At 28.8% G+C, this 6,224-nt stretch overlaps 1 pseudogene; it reads right to left on the reverse strand.

Moving 5' to 3' along the window:
• Positions 1 to 2,600, reverse strand: LOC125838504 (vacuolar-processing enzyme-like; annotated as a pseudogene).
• Positions 2,601 to 6,224: the final 3,624 nt, after the last annotated feature.

A 6,224-nucleotide genomic window follows, 5' to 3' on the forward strand; every position in this document is an offset into this window, starting at 1 on the left:
TAAGATTTATTAATAATAATGAAGTTGCTTAATACAAGCTACATGATCAGTAATTAATTAATTCCTTAATTAAGAAGAACATGTTTGTTTAGCAGCTGCATCTATTTGGTCCCTTTGAATTCCAGCATTACACATATTAGCAAATCCACGAACGTGTTTTCTGCCATAGCTAGTCAATGATCCACAATGAGACTCAAATATCTTCACCTGTACATCAACGTAATATTATTATTTTTATACTGTCAATGTATATATGATCGTTGTTATAACATATGGACGTGTAGTATATACTTACAAAGGATTTAAGACAATCCCAATCATCAACAAGGGGTTGTCCAGCAGGTCTAACAATGTTGAGCACTTCTGGACCATTATTAACTCCAAATAAAATTTGTCCAATATGTTTTACACTCTTGTCTACATGTTCTCTTTCTGATATAACTTCACTTAGTTTCCTATAAGCTTCTGATTTTCTTTATAGACCCTTCAGGAGCATCATGGAACTGTAAAATTGATTATATACTTAAACATTGTTTTACGTATACAAGTTAAAGTAATGTTAAAATGAATTACCTTGGATAAGAGATACAAGAGTTGCACATCACGCTGATTAACATGTCTTGAGTTTGAGGGGTAGTTATTGGTAGAAGAAGAAGTATGTTTTGGGGAATTAAAACCCATATACTTGGAGAGAGCATCGTTATGTATATGTAAATCACCATATTCCATTATATGGGAACCATGTGTACCATTATTTAACACTCTTTTACGAATCTGATCGAATTCAAAAAAAATACGACAAGTTAAGAATTACATTTATAAAATTTCGAATCAAACAATTAACAACTACGTACTTCCTAACTATATGATATTTGAAACTTTACAAAGTAATTACCCGTTGATACTGCTTCTTCAAAGTTTCAACTCGTCGATCACGCAAATCACTGATTTACACAAATTACCAAGTATAATTTAACATATAGTAGATCACTTTTTTTTTATGCTTTTCAATTCAATAATAATGATGTCAAATTAAAGAATTAATCTGACAAACATATACATACATACCTACCTATTCTCTAGCCAAGAAACACTGAACAAATCTCCCAAGCAATTATCTTTGAATTCTTTTGGTGGACACTCACCATAGCAAGATTTATCACCACTGAAAGAACAATACGTAGCCCAACCATCTTCATCGGGTTTTGATGAAGTCGTTACATAAATATTTAAACCTTCATCAAGAAGACCGTCAAACATGCTTCCAGATTCACAAGCTTCCAAGTAAAATACCTAATTAATTAACAACATACGTTCATTATTCAATATCGTCATATATAATTGATTCAAACTAGCTAGCGCTAAAATTACTTACCATTTTTTTATAAGTCCTAGAAGCATGTTTTATCTTCAACACCTCATTTAGTTCCGTGGCATAGACCGGTGGTTCTACAGGCATTGCTAAACATGAAAAAATTAGATTAATTAAAAACTTTGGTGAAAAATAATTTATGTTATATTTTAGTTAGAGTAAGAAATTAAAAAGCTATACCAACTACATCAGGAGCACCATGATCACTATAGTAAATAAAAATATAATCATTTGGACCACTGTTCACAACTTTTCCACTGCCTCCAGTTAGAACACTTTTGTTTCCCAAGATAACACCATAAAAGTTTTGAGCATTACAATCTTTTCCTGTGTAATCCTACTAGTATAAATCTCATAAAAAAAATTAATCAAATATATATAGATATATACACACACATTAGATTTAAGTAATAACATCTTGACAAAATAATTTGGGAGCGGAACTAGAAGTTCAAATATGAGTTCGATTGACACTCAATTGTCGTTATAAATTCAGAACCACACATACATACCTTGGGTACTCCTTTGTACACATCATGACCATGTGGGTTATTTATGATAACTCCAGGTCTAGGGTTCTCAGGATTGTAAGAAATGTCATCATACATGAATACAATAATGTGTTCATCTTTTAGACCTCCTTTCTTCAGTAGTTGATAAGCGTGATATATATTAGCCTGAAAGTATTAATCTAAATTAAGAAATTAATCGATCTTAGAAACAATTTCTTTACTATAACATATAGTATGATTAATTTAAATTATGTTAAATAATCTTTTGTCTTTTCATTACATTATTGTTAACCATAAGTTAACTTATTCAACCTCAAATATCTTTCAATTTTACGACAAATTCGGTATCGTGCTATGATCTCTGGCTAGGAAGAAAGTCATTACCAACTCGTTGAACATTGAACAAATATGCATGATGGTGGTATCATTATTTTTACTTTCATCTTTGATGTTATTGCTAAAGCGATGAATACAAGTGATTTTCAGTACTGATTCATATGAAATTAGCAAGTGTAGTATCACATTGATTAAATATATGTATATATTACCTGGTGTCTGTAGTTATACCATCCACTTGATCCAGCTACCAACACAGCCCATTGAGTTCCAATTGAATGCTCATGATCTTCAACAATACTCTCGATCACGTTACTACCCTCAACAAGTACCACAAAAAGTGCAACTAGGAATGATGCAACATTAATTTTGACAAACATTTTGAACTTTAGAAAAGTAATTGTATATTGCTGCTTTAATTTGATTAGTGGTGAGTTAATCCATTGGCTAACACAAATTAAATTTATAGAGTTTTCTAATTGTCTTATTCTATGCGTGTGGTTATGCATTCAATTATGTCAAGGTGTTAAATATTTCTACATTTGTTTTCTCTAGACTAATATATATACTCCCTCCGTTCCATATTTGATGAGCATTTTCTATTTTACACGGTAATTTAAGAAATCATTAATAGATTGATCAACTTTACTATTTTGTCCCTTGTTCATATTAATTAGCCTCTTGAAAAAAAATTGAATCTTCATAATTTGTTTAAACTTCCAAAGTTAGTAAGATGTCCATCTAATATGGGACCGTGGTAGTAATATACTCTCTCTGTCCCATATTAGTTGATCATTATACTAAATATACTTGTCTCATATTATATCACCTTACTAAATCAAGAAAGTATTAATTAATTTATTGTATAACTTACCTAAATCCCATAGTGTAAAGACCTAAATTACATTGTATCCCTACTCTTTTTCAATTTACAAAAATCCCTCAAAATCAGTGTTATCCGGATACATAGCAAACAAGTCGGATACATTAATTCCAATACATTAAAACAAATTCAGTTACACTTTTAAAGGAAAGGTAATCAATTTTGAATGTGAGTTCCCCAAATCATGCTAATCAATTTGTTGTCAATCTTTCTCAAATGGTAACTGCTTCAATTAATTCAAAATTCAAATTTTCTTCTCTCAATTCTCTTCCAAATCCTCCTAGCTTCAAACAATTCAATCAGAAGCAAATCCTTCCAGAATCAACAAATTCAAAATTCATTTTTTTCTCTCTATTCATCGTCTCATGTTCATCGAATAATCATTCAAATCAGATTCAAATTTACCGAAAATTTGATAAGATACATAATGAATAATTGTTGAACAAATAATTTCTTTTATGAATCTCAATTCCACCATTGCAGTAGATCGATGAGATGAGGAAAACTTGAAAATCTGATATATAGTAGAAGGAAATCCTTCCGGAATCTAAGAAAGTGAGGATTTTCTTCCGGAATCTGAAGCAAATCCTTTCGAAATTTGAGAAAGTGAGGTGAGGTATGAATGATACAAAAGTGATGAAATGGTTGTTGGTCAAAATATTGATTTGTGAATCTCAAATCAACCATTGCAGCTGAATTAAAGATCGATGAGTTGAGGAAAATTTTGGAGATCTGATACATCGTTGAGGTGAAGAATCAAGAGTTTGGATTTTCAATGTATCCGTTATGGATTGATACCAACAAACATAAACTCTAAAGAGATCCATACCTTTTATAATTTTGTGTAATCGTTTTCTGAATTTTATTTCCGAGATGGATAGATTTATCAATACATTACTATTTATGTATTTGGTAGTTGCTACGTATCAAATACAATTAGCGTAAATTCGAATTTATGTATCATGTCTAAAAAATTGTGTATTTGTTCATGCAAGAATAGAATGTTGTGTATCCGATACATAGAAACACCTAGATACATGATAAATGATACATTTAGTAGAAATTTTATATCAAGTATCAAAATTAATATTTGAACACGATACACTGTGTATGATAAAATTGTAATGTATCATAGTGTTGAAACAAAGATATTATACATTAATTTAAGAAACAAAATTAACTAGATACATTCAAAATCTAGTTAATGTATCCCAAACTATAACCGTAAGATAATTTAGTAATTTGAACATGATACATTGTACATAATGAAATTGTAATGTATCATAATGTTGAAACGAAGACATTACACATTAATTTAAGAAACAAACACATCTAGATACATTAAAAATCTGAACACATATATATTAGAAAAATATGAACAAGAAAAAATCAGGGAAAAAAAATTAAATTGATATGAAAATTGTAACTAATAAGATTGTAGAGAATCCTTTTGAAAATCAAATTCATATGAAAATTGTAACTGATAAGATTGTAGAGAATCCTTTTGAAAATTGTAACTGATAAGATTGTAGAGAATCCTTTTGAAAATTGTAACTAATAAGATTGTAGAGAATCCTTTTGAAAATCAAATTGATATGAAAATTGTAACTGATAAGATTGTAGAGTGAAATTAGGGACAGACTAAAAGAGTGAAAAAGGGAAGGAAATCATGTGTTAAGGCTGAAATACTTATGTATCCGTTTGACTTGAGAATTGAAAAAAAAAAAAAAGGGATTTTGAAAATATTTTGAAATGGTAGGGAATGGTGGAAATTATGGAAAATAAAGATGTGTATATAGGTAATTTATCCTAATTTATTTCTATATTATCCATGCAATTAATTCTTTTTGAAAGTGTTTATATTTATTTGTACAATTTCCAAGAAGTTCTTTAAGGGATAAATCAGTAAAATCATCTTCTTATTAATTTCTTAAGCAGCGTGTAAAATGAACTAATTAATATGGGATAATTAAGTAGAAGTATTACCTTGTGGGGGTAATTATAGTCTAATAATAAACGTTCATCAAATATATAGCAAAGAGAGTTGTTAGAATTTGCCTACTTATTTGAACAAACAAACGACATTTTTTTAATATATAAATGGACAAATAATTTATGACCTTACTCCATTTATTAATCCTTAAATTCAGTGTAATTAGTTAGAGGATATGGAGTAGTATGTGGAATACACGTCTCAAATAATATAGGGAAAATTATGTGATAAGACTGTTTTTACGACTTAACTATATAAATAATAGTAGTCCAATTATTAATCCTTAAATTAAGTGTAATTAGTTAGAGAATAATGGAGTAATGACTAATGGAGTGTGGAGTGAAGCCATACACTTCTCAGTTACTAATACACTTCCTATCTTTATTTTTACTTATTAACGATGAATATTGCGTTCTCCTTTAATTTTAAAAAAATGGAGTGCATATTATATGACTATTAATGATTCAAAAATTCTTGAAAAATGATTTAGAGAATAAGCAAACAGGTAAAATAGAAAAAAAAATCTCCTAATATGATAAAGTGAACAAATAAAAGTAAACTACGAGAATAATTAATTATTGTTGTCTAAATTTAATTGAATAATTCTATTAATTTAATTTTTAAAATAGTTTATGAGTAATTGAGATGCATATACAACAAATAATCCTACAAAATTTATTGTTTAAACCTTTTTTAGCTCTTTCCTGCAAATTCTCATTTTTTTAGTTAAATCCTTAATCAAGTATAAGTTGCAGAAGGAATCCATATTTTTGGGGATTTCTGATTCACTTCTCTTCTTTCTTTCTTTAAAGCAAAGTTGGGAAGTGAAATGATTTTCATCCTTTAATCAATAAAGCTCATATCGATCGATATTGTGATTTGCCTATTTTGCTTTAAATTATACAATTGTTAATTCTATTTTACATGTTTTTATAATTTGGTTAAATGTTGTTTGATTTGATTTTAACTTTTTTTTTTGGTGCACCCAATCATCAGAAGTTTTTTTATTTACGATCTAAAACTTGAACACCCTTCGTAAAATTTTTGGCTATGTCTAGGCAATGTAACTATTCATACTATACATAAAGGTACCACTGAAAATTGTTACAAAGGACAAGAATACACAGA

This window comes from Solanum verrucosum, unplaced genomic scaffold (assembly GCF_900185275.1).
Source record: "Solanum verrucosum unplaced genomic scaffold, falcon-dt-bn FXZP01000182.1, whole genome shotgun sequence".
Lineage (NCBI taxonomy): Eukaryota > Viridiplantae > Streptophyta > Magnoliopsida > Solanales > Solanaceae > Solanum > Solanum verrucosum.